At 35.7% G+C, this 19065-nt stretch overlaps 1 pseudogene; it reads right to left on the bottom strand.

Annotated features, from left to right (window-relative positions):
• The window catches only part of LOC144369720 (3',5'-cyclic-AMP phosphodiesterase 4D-like), a 68462-nt pseudogene that overhangs the window by 29463 nt on the left and 19934 nt on the right, over positions 1–19065 (bottom strand).

Raw genomic sequence — 19065 nt, 5'->3', positions numbered from 1 at the left:
AAACACCTAATAATAACTAGAGGTTATAATGAAGAGTAGAACACAACTTCATTTCTAGAATTCCACTTAGACCACCTGCAATACTTGGATGATCTATTAGGATACCGAGAATAACACAGGCCCTTAGGGGCCTCATAGAGTCTAATTCCTATAAGATGAATTATAACCCATTATGAGTTTTTGAGATGATGTTTTGAGAAGATGGTGAGTGTACCTGGACGGTTGTCTAGATCCAGAAGAGGAAAGTGGAGATCAGTTGTATACATAGAGAAAGTTACCAAATATGACAATGCAGAACATACATAGCACATAAATAGTACATAAAAATAAGAATGGAATGTGCTACAAAAATGAGCTGAAAATAGTATAAGATGTGCAGTTTAAAGTATTTTCCATTGTGTGCCATGTCTTCACTGATATTCAAGTCTGTCTAATGTTTTATGGGCTTGCCTCTAGTGATTAATCTTTAAAAATTGGCTTAATTTAAGCCACATCTCCAAAAACATCTCTAACGTGATCTGACAAACCAGTGTTAGCCTCTCTATATATACATCACTTGAGATTCATTCACAGGGATTTTCTGACTTTAAAGTCTTTCAAAATATTAGAAAGTACTCATTGTGGCAGGACAGCAAAAAAACAGGTCCTACATAAATATAAAGCTGATGTTTAAATGTAAGTGTCTATTAAAAATGCAATTCTCACTTTTCCCAATGTGTTTCTGGGAAAATAAATGTGTCAAGAGTGACAGAGTACTCAACTTGAATCTACCATTCATTTTCAGTTTGCATGATTTTACTCATTCTTCCTGTTTTAGAGAAGAGTGATGCAGTTGAACAAACGCTTTGGTATTATTACATCATCAACTGTGGAAATAAATTGGGTTGATTTCTTCATTTCTGCCCCTTCCTGTACTCACATATCACTGGCAATGGAGGAATTCCGGGACATAGACTTTGGAGAGAGGTCATAATCGCTGTCAGATCGATACTGGAAGGACTCCCGGCATTGACTGTGGACAAAATTTGCTTGGAGAATTAGCCCAGACCCTGGGCTGGTCATGGGATCCAAGGGACTCCGTCCCGCAGATGTGCCATTGTCTACATCAAAACTGTGAATGAAAGAAAAGGAATTATGTTGTGGTAAACACTAACATGTTGATATTTTACCAAAACATTTAGCTTCAATTAAGGAATTTAGAATAGGAAAATTTATAGTTGCTTCCTGCTTGTGAAAAATGATAATATTAAAATAAATGAAAGTAAACATAAATAAGAAACGTGCACGAACACACAAACATACCCCCACACACCCCCACTGGCTTCACATTCTGATTTTCTAACTTCTGATCAGACACAAAAGACTGATCATTCTAAACTCAATTTCAGCTAAAAAGAAACAATTATTTAAAAACAGCTCTTCTAATGCAGAATCAGAATTATTTGTTGAAAACAGCAAATACATAAAAATTCACTAAACCTTTGAGTTCAACTCAACAAGTGCCTGTTATATGCCTATTATTATTACTCCTCCAAACCCGAGCTTCTTTCTCTACCCAATAAACATATCCAGCAACTAATTTCCATTATATCCCCTATCCTTCCATTCCCGATTTATTACAGGCATTTTAAATCCAGTATTCAACTCCCACCTACATTGTTATAAGAGCGTTTCTCTTGGTCTCCTGAACCCATCTTCCAATCTGTACCAAGAGTGACTCTCCTTAAAATGCAAATCTGACCACACCCTTCTTCTGTTTAAATAATTCAATAATTCACTATTACCTTTAAGTTGAAGCCCAAACATCTTTACTAGACTACAAGTCTTCACTGTCTGCTGTCAGTTGCAATTACTTATCTTCACAACCTCAACTGGCAACTCTCTGCCTCAAGTGTATTCTGCACTCATTGGAGCAGCACATCCTAGGCCAGGCTAGCCCTGCCTGGCTTCTGATTTTTCCTGCCTAACGGTTGCTCATCCTTAAGGACTCAGACTTTAACCTCAGCTTGATACCTCAGAAATTCATGAGATGCTGTTCTCTATGATCTCAAGACACTTCTCCATTCGTAATGACAGAATTTGCAATGAACTGAGTATGTTCACCATCTGATCTCCATTCCTAGTCAGTGAGCTTTCTGAAGATGGAGACTCAGAATATTCTTAGAGCTTCACAGGGCACTGTTAGGTAGAGGTGAGTAGGGTGAAATGACAATGAAGTGTAACTAAAAAGCCCAGGGAGCATTTTCTGACAGGATAGGAACCTGGCCATAGAGACCTGGTATGTCAAAACCTCCCCCAGCCTTAACAAATTACACCCATTTAAGAAAAAATAAGAGCTTCTGGACCATGTCATCATTATCTCTTGTAACCAGGTCTCCAGTCCCCTCTCTTATCACCAAAACTATGTCACAACCTCCACTCACCCTGATAGCCAAAGCAGCAAGACACTCAAAGTAACCTTAGTGGGGACTTTTCAAAAGGTAGTATGACCAATTAAGGGGGCATAAAACAGAGACAAAAACCTATGGTCAATATTTCCTTAAAAACTCCAACTCTGTGAGTACCATACCATCCTCTCTGCAGGAGTTCCTGTACAGTGTCCTCACTTCTCAGTCTCTTTGGTAAACTTTTGCTGGCTACTCTGTGTTTTACTGGAATTATTTCTAGCAACATTAAAAGGACTGTAGTGTCTGTCCATCTCCACATGGCAGGCCCCAGGCCTGTAACAGTACTTCAAAAATTGCCCTTTAATGGGCTGAGAGTGTAGCTCAGTGGTAGAGCTCAGCCTAGTTTGTATGAGGCCCCAAGTTCAAAACTCAGCACCACAAAACAGAAGAATGAAACAACAGCTAAGTGGTTTGAATGAATGATTGGTGCTATGTTTAATAATATCGATTTTTAGAGTTGGAGGGAAAAAGAACCATACATACACATATTTTTTAAAATTATAAAACTCATAAGCTGTATGCACTTTCCACAAAGAGCTTTTCTAAGTGAAATATCAAGAAGTGTCAAAATGAAGTCAACTCTTGTGTGTTCATAAGATAGTTAGAAATAATCCAGGAGGCGTGTGATTTTAAAAAACTGTTAATGAATAAGTGAAGTTTATTATATGATAAATAAACACATGCATTTAGGTTTAGATATCATCAACATTTCTCCCAAGAGTGTTATCCAAACTAGTAAGCAGTGAATTTTAAAATGTTCTTTGTTTTCTTCATTGGAGTTATTAATAGTGTTATGACCCAAAGACTGGAAGCCAAACCTGAAGAATAAAGTAGGGCTTATATGTTTCATGAATCACCTGCAAATCTATGATAAAAGAATCCTGCTTCCAAATCAACCCATCAAGTAGAAGACGTGGAAAAAAATTCACAGTGTAGCTTAACCAATCAAAAATATGTTTTCCAACTTAAAATTTTCTTATGAATGTGTCTCCTTATAAATGGATTATTTATTTGGTCCCTCAGACAATAAGAATTATTATCTAGTTGAACGGAGTCATTTTATAGACAAGGATACCAGGTCCTAAAATAGTTATTTTCAAGTTACTGAGCTAACCGGATTTAATCATCTATCATTCCTGACATTCCTTCAGCTCCATTGTATAATTACATACACCACAACTATGTGTCAGTAACTGTGATATCAAAAAAGGTACATCTGATTCACTTGGATAGGCTAGGCACTGGTATATGTGGTATGGCAACCCCGAGGAAAGCCAGAGTGGAACAGGATCTCTAATCCTTGAATTCAAGCCATATTAGGAGATCTCAGGCAAGCTCTTCCCCAATGTGTGTAATTAAATAAGCAGTCAGTGAACATCAACCATGAGCACTTGGAGACACAGAAATAAAGGTAGGAAGGTTAATTCACTGGGATATCTGAGATATCTCCAAAAATGAGCCATATATAAAGAGGGCTTTGAAGGCATGCAATATATAGTTGGAAGATGTTAAAGACTTTTGAACAGGGAGAGGAGAAGAGTGCACTTCCCTCCTATAAAGATGCATAGGTAGTTCATGCTGAAACCTGAGGACCTAAGAATGAGTGCTCAAATGAAAGCTGTGTGTGCTGATTTCTCATTAGCATTAAGATGATCCTTCTGCTATAAAATCTAAAAGGAAACACACTCTCTTCATTTTGCATGAATGGAAGTATAGGAGACATAGGAGAATAATTTTGGTTAAGTTTTTCTTAATTCAATTGAGTAAATACCAAGTAGCCCCCAAATTCTGTAATTTTTAAAATTTTAATATTTTTTTCAATTCAATTAAGCAACTGAATTACAAGGACACCCTACTTACATTTGGGCAAAATATTGCTAAATATATTAAAACATTTAACATTTTTGCCATAAAATTACCACTTACCAATTAAAACCAAAATATTTATTAGTAGGGCAGAAAAAGGCCTGTGATAGGAGATATTCTAGGGCATCAGATTTTTTTTAGTAGGTTGTAATATAATAATTTGTCCACTAGATGGAGATAATATTCTTTCTGTTTTTTTGGAGGGGTGTCGTTGGGGGAGATTCAGGACATTGAGATGATTTTCTTGAGTAAGGAAATCCATCTTAAATAAACTAAATTTCATCTTACTAAAAGATTCATAAAAAACAACCTATTAAATATCATCCCAAAATAAAATCTCACCATCTACAGAAATATTTATCTGAGAAATATTAGTATTAGCTTAACATTGAGAATGATCTAAAATGGTCACAGGTATTATTAGATTCTTACTTTTAAAACTCAAACAGACATAACTGATTTTTTCTAACAAATCACTAAAAATTTATTATCTTGAGACAAAGTAACATAAGTACCATGAATGCTTTGGATAACACTCTATGATAACACAAATTTTCTCAGAATAAATTTTTTTAAGTGGTAGGACCAGAGTCTGATGTTATTATCATGGTAAATTTCCACTTAATTAAAGGATCCTATGATTAAAATAAATAATCAAGAAAAAGGAATATTACTGAGAATCCCTAGTATGAAGCATTATTGAATGTTAGTATTGGTATAAGGACATTTTTAAAAATACTTTTTGAGATGTTGATAGACCTTTATTTTATTCATTTACATGTGGTGCTGAGAATCGAACCCAGTGCCTCACACATGCTAGGCAAGAGCTCTACCACTGAGCCACAACCCCAGCCCTATTGTAAGGACGTTTATATTACAAAAGATGCATCAACTTTTGCAGTTTGTCCTATGTCCTTAGAATAACAATGGAATAAATACAGATATACAAAACACAACACTTCTCAGCTAGACAATAAAGTCCAGTGAGCTCAAAAGACATGAAGCAATTAGAGAAAAAAACCTCAAACATATGGCATCTGTATTAAATAGTATATAAATCATAAAATACTACCAGGCATGAATTAGGCAATCAAAGTGTGATTTAGACAATTAACATAAAGAGAGTTTGATAAGTTAAAGGGTGTGCATTTTTCAAGAGCAGGTAGAATTGGGGTGGTGGTGGAGAATATCCAGTCGAAGTGAAGTAGCTAAAGCAAACCAAAAAGGATGGCTGAGGCATGTGTGTAAAACAGAAAAAAGAATGTCTGGCTCCATTTGTGGGTTGGTGTTAAAGAATGGTGGGGACCTATACAAAAAATTGCCATGTTTTGGTTCAATATAATAGGGTCAGCTGGGTGTGTTTATGGAAATTAGGCTAGGGAGTGTCAGAAGCTTATATAAAGAAATACACATGCTAGCTTCTAACACTGATATCTCATAGGAGTGAGATGGAGAAGGCTATTTACTTTTCAGCTACAAATTTTATATTGTTTAATTTGTTAAGATAAACCTTATTATTTTTGCAACTAAAGGGAGAGTATAAAAGAACAGAGTAGAATATCACAAAATAGAAAATAAATAAATAGACCAAAGGGGGAATCCCTTGCTTCCCCTAGAAGAAAACACTCCTTTGTTAAATCTTTCAAATATTAGAACTAGCAAGCTTGCTTTGGGAGAGGTTATTTTGGATTTAAAAAAAAAGATAGGACTTTTTCACTCAGTAGATAGTCAATTAATTGAGCATTACACTACTTATTATTTGCTTAACTTTTGGAAAGAGAGTCTAATTTAACTGAGAGTTAATTTCATGCCGCAAATAGAGATGCCTTTAAATAAGCTACTTATTTTTGTAACATAACTTTATAAACAGTTCACATCATGGTAATATTAATTGCCGCAGTCTAGCTTGACACAATTCGGAGCCACTTGTCAAAAGAAACTAACTTTATTTTTAGAACTACAAACGCCAAACAAAACAGCTCCTCAGGGAAAGAACCCTCAGAGACCAACTGCCACCACCGGCTTCCACAAGCCTCTCACCCCCACACCAGCCTCTCAACCTCCCACAATCCTCCTGCTCTTGAGGCCAATTGGCTGGGTTGCGTGGGCAGAGCCAAAGAAGTCCCCCAATGAGCAGCTCCGTGGAGGAGCCAATCAGCTAGATGTTGCTGGGGCCGCTGTGAGCCAATCATCAGCTGGCAGTCTGAAGGGCCGGGAAACAGCCCAATGAACATCATCGCAGAGGAGCCAATCAGCTAGATGTTGCTGGGGCCGCTGTGAGCCAATCATCAGCCGGCAGCTGGAAGTTTGCTGGCAGCTGGATCATCAGCCGGCAGCTGGAAGTTTGCTGGCAGCTGGAAGTTTGCTGGAGCCCCTTTGGCTGTGGCTCTCAACAATTAATAAAACAAGAAGTAAATGAGAGGTAAGGTAGCCCTAACTCTAGTTGCTATTACCAAAGAGATCAAGAAGTTATGAATTTCCCAGTAACAATAATAATGAAAACTTGGAGCAGTTTTCATGTGCAAAATACTATGCTTTGTCTGTATTATCTCACTGAGTCCTTATGATATAACACTCTGAAGTACAGGCACTATATTTTTTGTATGGTCAATGAAGAATCTGAGGCCTAGAGACTTGGCTCAAGGTTAAGTAATGTGTTCAGGACCATCAATCTCCTAGATGGGTTTTAAACTCAACTGTAGGATTCCAGGGCCTGGGAAAATGGACATTGTATTTATGTCTTTATTACAGTCTCCTATTAACTGTTAAAAAACACTAGCTTCCTTATCTGGATAGGACTTCCAGTCTTAATTCTTTAAACTTAACATTTTGATTAACTTAAAGGGCATGCATACCAAGGCTAATTCTGGTACTAGATGTCCACATTAGCCAACACCATGGACTTGCTACATCTCTAATTCTTCCAATTTTGAACACAATAGTAGTATGCAAAAACAGTCTCTGTCATAACCTATTTGATAGGTTCCTTTACAGAGTTTGAGATTTAATCTGGAATTGAGGATCAGTGGATCCTTGAAAAGTCTTAGCAAATGGAACTAAGTAAGATGCTCTACTGTCCTTCATGTTTGCGTCCTTCAATGTGATGAAGATCCTTAAAAAAGCTGACTTTTACCAGGAGGCAGTTTTAGAGAGGCAATGATGCAACTGCATTGGTCCCCTATGTGGACAAATCTGTTGTACTTGAAGCTCTTGAAGGCTGTGGGTGCTTTGCATTCTTCTTCTATGAAACCACCTTCCCACAAGAAATAAGCAGAAATCAGAAAAACTGACCAATAAAACCCCTCTCAGCTCTTCTTGCTGTTCCATTTCAGTGGACTAACTGGATGTTAATACAGTTTCAATGTACTTTCTAGCCAGCTTCTTTGCTCCCATATTTCATGTCTACTGACCTTGTTATAATTTCTCTGTTCAGGGTCATTTTTCATCTTTTTGGCCTGATGCTAGCCCTTGAATTGCTCGTCTAAACATTTTACATCTCTTCTTAACCATAATTTAGTCTCTTTCTGAGAGTCAGGGTCCTGTTACTATCCTGTGTAAATCACTCGCCTCATCTACTCTAGCTTTCAGGACCTTGTACTAACACTGATGGCCAGTTTGGAACCTGGGATGAGATACACTGAGAATCCCAGTGGAGTAGTTGCTAGAATCTGCTATCCACAGAAGTTCCTATGAGGAAAAAAATCTATGAAGGATTCCCACAGGAAAGATCAGGCTGAATGTTGCTGGGAACCTGGGAGCTTCCACTAATGCCAGCAGCATATGACAGCTGCTTTTGCTGGTTGGTGTTAAGAACAAGGGTATGTTAACAATATAGGTCCTATTGCTCCCTGTTAGAAGGTGGGGAGATATCACAATGTTCCTATTCAAACATTCACTTGAGAGTTAGAAATGCAGAGTTAAATTTCAAATCTTGGTCTACTATTTTTTAATTGCATATTCTTGGGCAAATGACTATACCTTTCTAAGCTTCCATTTTTCAGACAAAGATAATTACACACTTAGCTCTGGGGCCATTATATGGGTTAGAAGAGAAAATGTTTGGAAAGCATTTACGACATTGCCTGGTAGCCAGCACATTCCAAATATTTAGCAGCTCTATTTTAGTTTTATTACTCTTTATCTTCCTAAGTGATCTCCTATCTAGGTCATTTTCCTTACCCGATTATTTTTACCTAGACACTTGGCTTTGGGAGGAATCTAAATGGAGAGGTGAGAGAGGAAAGGAACTGAGGTCAAAATTATGTGGATCAACCCCAGCAATCAATGAGGTGACAGATGCTGGAGCTAGATTGCACATAGAACTTCAACTGCTTTGACGTCTCCACCCTATTTCATACTTCCAATGTGATAACATCTGGGGAAAGGGTGGAGACTGTTGATTTTTCTCTAGATATTCCTCACTGAGGAAAAAGAACAATTTCCTGGTAGGAAATGTAGACGGCTTGGAGGTCCCAAAGCCTCGGGTGGGGCAGTAGCTGAACATAATGGGCAGAAACAGCACTTTAAACCTCAGTCTCCAGATACAGGATGTACTTGGAGGACCTGGGACCACAAATGAAGTGCTGTTTATTTTCCTAGACCAGGTCTCCCATGTGAATGTTAGCCCATGCTGTTGGCCATACAATATGGTAACTCATGTTGTTGGCCATACAATGGACTCCATGTTGGCGCTTTGCCATTCAGGGAGGAAAAAGCTTTGTCCCCAAGCTTAATGGAAGTATACCTAAAAATGAATGACTATTTTAAAGTATTTTCTCTGCATAATAGTAAATAATTTACCAATTGTTATCAATATCACAAGGTTATGACTTTGACATTAATTTCTAATTAATGTCAATCACATTTGCTCATTTAAAATTTCTCTGTAGGTCAAATGGCTTCTCTGAAGTAAAAATAAGTATAGTTTCTCAAAATTCACTCTTTTGATATGTACTTTCCTGTGATATAGATATAAAACTGTAGAAAATAGCATTTTACTATGATTGTCACAGAAAACAATCTTTCTCAAAAACTTCACACAAATTTTAATAGTATATCCTGAGATGGTCTTTAGTTACTCAGCCAGATTATGTATTTAAATGATACTATGCATGTTAGTTTGCATAATATTTATATTTGCATGGAGGACAGACATTTAAGAGCAGGAACTATATTTTCCCCATTTTTCACAGGATTTTATAAATGAAAACTTAGCACAAATAATATGAGCTTACTTATGAGAATAAGGATACATGCTTATTTGTAAGTAAAAATTTCAGGTACTCTCCATAAATAAACATTTGTCTCTAGCTTGTGAATTCCCGCTCAAGTAACACAGACAGTAAAGAGATTCTAGTTAAAAATGATGGCCTGAGTATGATGTCTGAGATATTGCCTCACACTTATTAGGATGGGCATTATTCAAAATAATAAAGTATCAGCAATATTGTGAAGAATTTACAACCCTTGTCCACTATTAGTAGAACTACAGAAGGATACACTTATTATGGAAAACAGTATGGAGATTCCTCAAAAACTTAAAAATAGGAAAATCATATGACCTCTTAACCCAATTTCTGGGTATTTATCAAAAAGAGCTGATAACATGTCAGAGAGATAACTGCAGTCCTGTGTTCACTGAAGCATTATTTACAATAACCAAGATAAGAAAAAAAATCTAAATGCCCATTGATGGATGAATGTGAAAAGAAAATGTGATATATACATAAAGATAAATATTCTTTAGCCTTAAATAAGAAGGGGATCCTTTCACATGCTACCAGATGGATGAAATTTGAGGATATTATAAGTCAGTCACAGAAGGACAAATACTGCATGATTCCACTTATAGGAAATGTTTAAACTGATTTATAGAAGTAGAAAGCAGAATGGTAGTTTCTCGGGTCTGAAGGCGGTAGAAACTAGGAATTGCTACTCAATGCCTATCAAGTGCTAGTTATGCAGATAAAAAAGGTATAGAGATCTGTTATGCAATACTGTGCTTAGTAACAATAATCTCAGTGGTAGAACATTTGCCTGGCACTGGGTTTGATTCTCAATGTCACATATAAATAAATGAATAAAATCAAGGTCCATCAACAACTTAAATTTTTTTAAAAAAGATATCACAGCTGAAAGAGGAATCAGGAAAAATATCCCATTTACAATAGCCTAAAATTAAAAAAAAAAACACCTTGGGAATCAAACTAACAAAAGAGGTGAAAGACTTCTCAAATGAAAACTACAGAACACTAAAGAAAGAAATTGAAGATCTTAGAAGATGGAAAGATCTTTCATGTTCTTGGATAAACAGAATTAATTTTGTCAAAATTGCCATATTACCAAAAACACTATAAAAATTTAATGCAATTCCTATTAAAATTCCAATGTCATTCTTCATAGAAACAGAAATGCAATCATAAAATCACTTGAAAAAATAAGGGGCCCAGAATTGCCAAAATAAAATCCTTAGTGATAAAGTGAAGCAGGAAGCATCACAATACCAGACCTTAAATTATTCTACAGTATGGTATTGACACAAAAACAGACATGGAGACCAATGCAACTGAATAGAAGACACAGAGACAAACACACACACACACACACACACACACACACACTCACACACACACACACACACACATATATATATATATATATATATATATATATATATATATATAATTATGTCATATTAGAGAAAGTTGTCATGAACATACATTGGAGAAAAGAAAGCCTAATTAACAAATGGTGCAGGTAAAACTGAAAATCCATATGTAGTAGCATAAAAACTTAACCCCTCTCATACTGCACAAAACTCAACTCAAAGTGGATCAAAAACCTAGGCATTAGGCCAGAGACCATACACCTATTATTTCTACTAGAAGAAAATGTAGGCCTAACTCTCCATCTTGTTGGCTTAGGAACCAACTTCCTTAACAAGACTCCTAAAGTGGAAGAAGTAAAATCAAGAATCAATAAATGGGATGGTATCAAACTAAAAGCTTCTTTACAGTAAAGAACAATAAGAATGTAAAGAGAGACCTTATAGAATGGGAGAAAAGCTTTGCCATTTGCACCTCAGATAGATCACTAATCTCCAGGATATACAAAGAACTCAAAAACTTAACACTTCCAAAACACAAATAACCAGTCAATAAATGGGCAAAGAAACTTAATAGGCACTTCACAGAAGAATAAATATGAATAGTCAACAAATACATGAAAAATACTCAACATCACTAGCAATTAGAGAAATATAAATTAAAACTACACTGAGAAATATTCAGTTGTGTATAAATGCCACATATTTTTTATCCATTCATCTATTGAAGGACATCTAGGTTGGTTCCATAGTCTAGCTATTGTGAATTGTGCTACTATAAACATTTATGTGGCTGTGTCCCTGTAGTATGTTCTTTTTAGGTCTTTTGGGTATAGTCCGAGAAGGGGAATAGCTGGGTCAAATGGTGGTTCCATTCCCAGCTTTCCAAGGAATCTCCATACTGCTTTCCAAATTGGCTGCACCAATTTGCAGTCTCACCAGCAATGTATGAGTGTACCTTTTTCCCCCGGCATCCTTGCCAGCATTTATTGTTGTTTGACTTCATAATGGCTGTCATTCTTATTGGAGTGAGATGGTATCTTAGAGTAGTTTTAATTTGCGTTTCTCTGATTGCTAGAGATGGTGAGCATTTTTTAGTGTATTTGTTGATTGATTGTATGTCCTCTTCTGAGAAGTGTCTGTTCAGGTTCTTGGCCCATTTGTTGATTGGGTTGTTATTTTTTTGTTGTTTAACTTTTTGAGTTCTTTGTATACTCTAGAGATTAGAGCTATATGTGATGTGTGAGGGGTAAAAAATTGGCATTTGCAGGGAAATGGATGGCATTAGAGCAGATTATGCTAAATGAAGTTAGCCAATCCCTAAAAAACAAATGCCAAATGTCTTCTCTGATATAAGGGAGGGGACTCAAAATGGGGTAGGGAGGAAGAGCATGAGAAGAAGATTACCACTAAATAGTGAAGAGAGGTGGGAGGGAAAAGGAGGGAGAAGGATATTTGCATGGAAGATGGAAGGAGACCCTCATCATTATACAGAATACATGTATGATGTTGTGAGGAGAAATAAAAAAGAAGTGTGTCGCATTAGATTGGGTAGAGAGATGTGATGGGAGGGGAGGGGAGGGGAAGGGGAGATAGGAAGGGCAGCAGAATAAAATAGACATTATTATTGCCTTATGTATATAGGTGACTGTATAACCAATGTGATTCTGCAACCTGTACAATCAGAAAAATGAGAAATTATACCCCATTTGATTCAAATGTATGAATTGTCAAGATCATTGTACTGTCATGTGTAACTAATTTTAAAAAAATTAAAAAAAAATAAATGAGGACAGTAAAAAAAAAAACTACACTGAGATTCCATCTCACTCCAATGAGAACTCCAATTATCAAGAATACAAGTAACAATAAATGTTGTTATTTATTGATGTAAATCAATAAATTGTGGAGATGTAGGGAAAAAAGTTTCACTTATACATTGCTCGTAGGACTGCAAATTGGTGCAACCAGTCTATAAAGCAGGTGGGAAAATCCTCAAAAAATTTGAATTGGAACCATCATTTGACCTGGTTATCCCACTCCTCAGCATATACCCAAAGGATTTAAAATCAGCATACTATACTGACACAGCCACATCAATGTTTATATCTGCTAGATTCACAGTAGCCATGGTATGGAAGCAACCAACCTGCCTTTCGACAGATGAATAGACAAAGAAAATGTGGTGTATACACACAATGTAATATTACATAGCCATAAAGAAGATTGAAATTATGGCATTTTCTACTAAATGTATGGAACTGGAGACTGTTATGCTAAGTAAAATAAGCTAATTGCAAAAAACCCAAAGGCCGAATATTTTCACTTTTATGTGGATGCTAACACACAGTGGTGGGTGGGCAGTAGAGAAGAACAGAAGTTCACTGGATTGGATAAAGGGGAATGAAGGGAAGGGAGAAGAAATGTGAACAGGAAGGACAATAGAATGAGTTGGACATAATTTTTCTATGTTCTTATATGAATACACGACTGGTGAAACTCTACACCATGTACAACCACAAGATGGGATCCTAATTAGGACAAGTTATACTCCATATTATATGTATCAAAATACATTCTATTGTCATGTACATCTAAAAAGAACAAATTTTATTTTTTTAAATAAAAAATATTATTTATAAAAAACAATGAGATCAGATGGACCTAACCCAGACTAATGAGGGCATATGGCATTGAAATTCTAAAAGCAAAACCTGCATTGACAAGGTGAGTTCCAAATTTGTAGCACTTATCTAGAAATAATGAAGCATTCAAGTCATACATATGTGTATATATATATATATATATATACATACATACATACATACATATATACATACATATATGTTTTTCCTTTTTCCAACAAGAACATGTGGAGTGCTGATAGTGAAAAGTGGGAAGTGTCTATCTCTGTCATTGATAGGCCTTGACTTAGCTGATAATTTCATTCAGGCTTCACTGTGATAGGGGATGAAACAAGCAAGCATGGGCTTCTTTTCTTTCATCCTGATATCATTTGTTGTTCTCAGCTAAGAGTACAGAGGTCACAGCATAAGGGCACAGCTCTCCAGGCTGGACTGGCCCTGGGAGTCAGATGCAGTCCCTCAAGGACTAATCTATTGTACTTTCCTTGTGCTGCTTACAACAGCTTACTACCAATCTTTTCCTTTCCAGCCACTTCTAAGGGGTTGTATTTCCAAAATGCAGTTTTCCTCTAACTTACTCCATCAAGCTAAAGCTTAAAGAAGAAAGGTATATGGTTAACAAAGTGGGGCAGAAAATGTTTCTGTATTTATTTATACTTCCTGAGCAACTAAATTTGCTTTAATAAGTCCACATTGGAATACCAATATTTTAATAGAGTGCTTCCCATTCCTTCCCAGCATCGTCCCCTCCACCATAGTTATTCACTATACTGCAGAGTGGTCCTGCGAAATGAGAATGAGATCTCTGCAAGTCCCTGCTCACCATCTCCCTATGGCATCCTATTTTATTCAGAGTAAACACTGTGTCCTCAGAAATTAAGGCCCTCATTGATGTGGACTCCTAGATTGTCTCTGATCTCATCTTGCACCTGTACCTCTTCCTCTTGCTCACTCTTCTTCAGACTCTGTCCCTTTCTAGTCTTTAAACAGGTGTACAAGGGGCTTTCTCAGGGCCTTTGCCCCTGCACTTTTCTTTGGCTGGAATATTCTTTTCCCCAAATATCAGCTCAATGTCACCTTCATAGTAAGACACTCCCACACTGTCCTATATACAGTTGTTATCCCTAGTCCCTGAGCCTTATACAACCTTCCTTCCTTTTTATTTTTTCCCACAATGTTTATTAGGCATTGATAAACTTTATCTTGTTTACCTATTTTATTAGCTTAATCTCCCCATTAGAATATAAGCTCCATCAGAAATGTTTATCTACTTTCTTCATTAAGTTTTTCCTAGCACCTATAATAATGTCTCTCGTGTAGTAATTGCTCAATAAATATTTGTCTTATGAATGCACAAATATCTTTAGATGCAGCACCACCTAATAGCCCCTGGTTATCTTTTACCATGGTTATATATATGGCTTTACTTCAAATGAACCTCATTATTATTTTTTTTTTTTTGCAGTTTGGTCAGGAATTGCTCATTTATTTAAAGAAAGAGTTCTAACCACTAATGACCTTGATCAGTCTGGATAGACACTTAGAAGTCTGGAATCTTAAGAAGGCATGTTAATAGGGATTATTTTAAATATCTTCCTGTTTGTCCAACAATCATCCCACATTCAGAGGTGAGATGCAGTAAGAGGTGGGATCCACGTTTTGTGATACATGAAAGTGCACAGATTTGGGAGTCTGTTTTGAGAAAAATAATACAAAAATTTCTTACCTTTTCAGGTTTTAAAAAAAACCTATGTGTAGCTGCTAGTATCCTTCAATTGTATTCTCATTTGCATTCCTGGCTATTACGTATTTGAACTTAGAAGAAATTAATTTTTAAAAGGTTGAATTAAATATGAATTATTAAGTTATAAATCCTTTGTGAAAATCCTTATCATTAAATATCATAGATTAAGTAAGTCTTCTAAGATGACTGTTGAAGGCAAAAACTACAATAGTTTTACAAGAATTGACTTTAAAAATAAAATCTAAATCTGATTCTTTTCCACTAATGGATATGAAAACTTATACACCATATTTTTCTCTGGGTCTGGACTCTCCCTCAAACAGGACAGGAAACCATTCCCTAGCTGCCCTACTATTAAATCTATTTTGGAGAAGTGATATTACTCAGTTTCCAACCTCAATGATCCAAACACATGGGTTTTTCACTTTAAAGGGGGTAGAAGAGAATAGAAAGGGGATCCAGAGAGTTGTAAGTCCTGAATTACCATTTCTTCACTTTTACCAAGGTAAAAAAATATACAAATATTATCCTATAATTGTCACCATCACTCTCTTCTGCCATCATTTTAAAATACATTACAGGAAATAAAAAAGGAGGTGTAGATGCTCGTGCTAGAGTGCCTATACCTCCTTGTCTTGTGGGAACACTGATATTAGCTTTCCCTTGTAATTTATTATATTTGGTGAATTATACATAAACTTATATTGTAAAGATATAAAGACATTGAAAGATGGCCTACCAAAAAGGTTCTGTGATCTATTACAACAATGATTTTGAAGAGTTAAAAAATATTTTCATGTTTTCTTGAAATTGTTTTGTATACAGTTCTTATTCAAGACAAAATGATCTTGGAAAAGCAAAGCATCAATAATCAGGACCATGAATGTGGCAAATTTTGCATGCTGTCTGCCAAATTCCATTCTCTGCTTATTCCCAGGCATACAGGAAGTTTTTGTTTCTATGCCGTCCTTGCAATTAGATTTGGTCACGTGACTGGATATGAGAAGAAATACTGCGGGCTACTTTTGGCATTGGCCCATAACTCCTCCCACATGGTTGTCACTGTGCTCCTTCTCTTGATAGCTAGATGATATAGATGCTGAGGTATGAAGAATGGTGGAAACATGAGAATTCTTTGTCCCTATCTGAGACCAAGGAAGGGACCTGCCTTATTCTCTGAAACACCACACTAGAAAATTACTTGATGAAGAATGAATATATTTTTAAGTCATTTGAAGTTTATACATTAGCACAATCACATTCAATGACTTCTACCAAAACAAATTAACCTGGCAGCACTGAAGGTAGATTTAACTTTCAGTCATTGCACATTCAATCACCCTCTGGTCTGAATGAAACCAACTCTCTCTTCATGTCTACCATTTTATTATTTATTATTTTTCCTTTTTTTCTTTATTTTCCTTGGTTATATCTATTTTCATTGAGACATTTCTCATTATCTAAGAACTGCATAAGAATGGTGAGAATATAAGTTTGAAAACATTACATAGAGTTGTGGTTGTTCTGTAGAGCAAAAGCCTGTCCAGTTTTATTCTCCCTTGATGACAATCTAACATGAAAGTGATGGATAAATCTGTCTCCGTATTTTAGAAGAGGACCAGAATTATCAACACAGGATTTGGATTCATGATTCACTTGAGCCAAAGGGGTTTCAGAAGTATCTGATTTAATAGGCTTGCCATATTTATAATGCAATTCCAGAAGAAAAAAAAATACATCTTGAATGTGCATATTTCTGGGTGAAAATCCATAGAAAAATTATAGAAGTATTTCATAGTTTACCCAAATCTAGAATAGAACTACTCTTTATTGTTGCATCACTCATTTGCAATGAAAGCAGAGTTGATTTGATTTTTTTACTGGGCATACTGCTGTTGAATCAGATGCCTATGGACTTAATGCATAAACTAATTGTCCTTATATAGCTAAATGAGCCTCTCTAGAGAAAAAGGTACAAGTTACTTGGGGCATTCTCTTGGCTATCGGTCTCCTGAAATAATGGAGGGACATTGAATTTGAGCTCTCTCTTTCTAAGCTTCAGTGCATGTCTGGTAAAAGAAACATTTTATAGCTACCTTAGAGATCAAAGACAAATATTCAATGTATCCTGAAGGTGATGAATCACATCACAAAAAGAGCGATTTACCCATTCTGCAAATGTTCATCAACTACACACCATTGCCAGACTTGAAAGAGGAATGACGTTCATTGAGAAGACATAGGAGCGCAGCAGTTTTACTGAGCTTTTGCTCTTAAGCTAACATTGGATTTTTTTTTCCCCTCTTGGGATGACAACATTTATGCAGAATCTATTCATAAATCCTATTGAGTTTCCAAGTTCATAGCCAAGATAAATGCACAGCTGTTTTCTAAAAACATCTGCCCTCTAATCATCTCAAGTTGAGAGCAATGTCCACAATGACCCTCATGGCTTTGACATTAACTATGTTTTCAGAGGAAATCAAATTAGGTTTTACTTCCTCAGCCATTAAAGTTCCTCTCATTTTTATGCAATGACATCTCTCAAATATTTGGATACATTCAACCATTCTGTGACAATTCAGCTATTTTCTGGATAGATTATAAAATTAAACTGTGTGTATTTTTTATTTTTACTTCATTTGTGAATTTGTTCTGTATAATCTGGGCTCTCATTTTATGTCCCACCTATACTCCTTCTAAAAAATGACTTATGCTTTCAAAATGAGGAGTTCAAAATAGTACACAGAACTCTAAGTTCAGTGTAAACAAGGCCATCTGTGAGAGACAGCCTTTCAACCCAATAAAAATTTCTCTAATAGGCAATGGATTATTATATTATTCATGCCAGAGTCCTCAGATTTAGTGTTTCCAACAGCAATTGTAATTGTTTTGATTCCTGGACTGTAACATATTTAGTTTTTCACTGAATCACCATAATATAAATATGTAAATTAAATGAACCCCTACCTCTCACCTGATTATATATCATAAATCCCATTGGTGGATAACTTAATTGTAAATGTGATCCCCTTTATAGAAAATGTGTTATAAAATAAATTCTATTTTTTCATACACCAAACTAAATTTTAAAATTATAGATGTCAGTTTTTTAAACTTAGGTTGTGGAAAATGAACAAATGTGATTAGATATTTTGCTGATCTGTAAAATTTAATTTTTACCATTTTGAAAATAGATCTTTAAAGTTTCAGATTGAACCAGGCTCCGTAGCACATTTATTTTATTATTATTTCTATCATTTCAATTGCACCAGCTATTTGGGAGGCTGAGCAGGAGGATTGCAAGATAAAGGCCAATCTGGAAAACTGAGCAAGACACTGTCTCAAGATAAATAAATAAATAAATAAATAAATAAATAAATAAATAAATAAATAAATAAATAAAAATTAAAAAGGGCTGGGGATGTAGCTCAGTAGTAGAGTGCCTCTTGATTCAATCCCAAATTACTGATGAAAAAAAAGTTGAATTATAGAGCAGATGGCTGTTTTTCAGGAAATACAAATAGAAGGCTTAATGAGCATTTACTGTAGGTATCACCTTTGCTTTTTTCACATCATTAAAATGCTTTACAATATTAAAATGTGATTGTTGCACTATTTTTTCTCTGTAAAATTTGAAACTGAATTTTAAATTTGATAAGAGGGGAAAAAATCCAAATCATGTCTGTGCTTAATCTGGTCCTTGATTCCACATCATATTCTTCAACGTAATTATGAGTCTGAATACTATATATGCCA

This window comes from Ictidomys tridecemlineatus, chromosome 13 (assembly GCF_052094955.1).
Source record: "Ictidomys tridecemlineatus isolate mIctTri1 chromosome 13, mIctTri1.hap1, whole genome shotgun sequence".
NCBI lineage: Eukaryota > Metazoa > Chordata > Mammalia > Rodentia > Sciuridae > Ictidomys > Ictidomys tridecemlineatus.
Note: the sequence above shows the minus strand (reverse complement) of the source record. Positions and strands in the feature narration are given on the sequence as shown.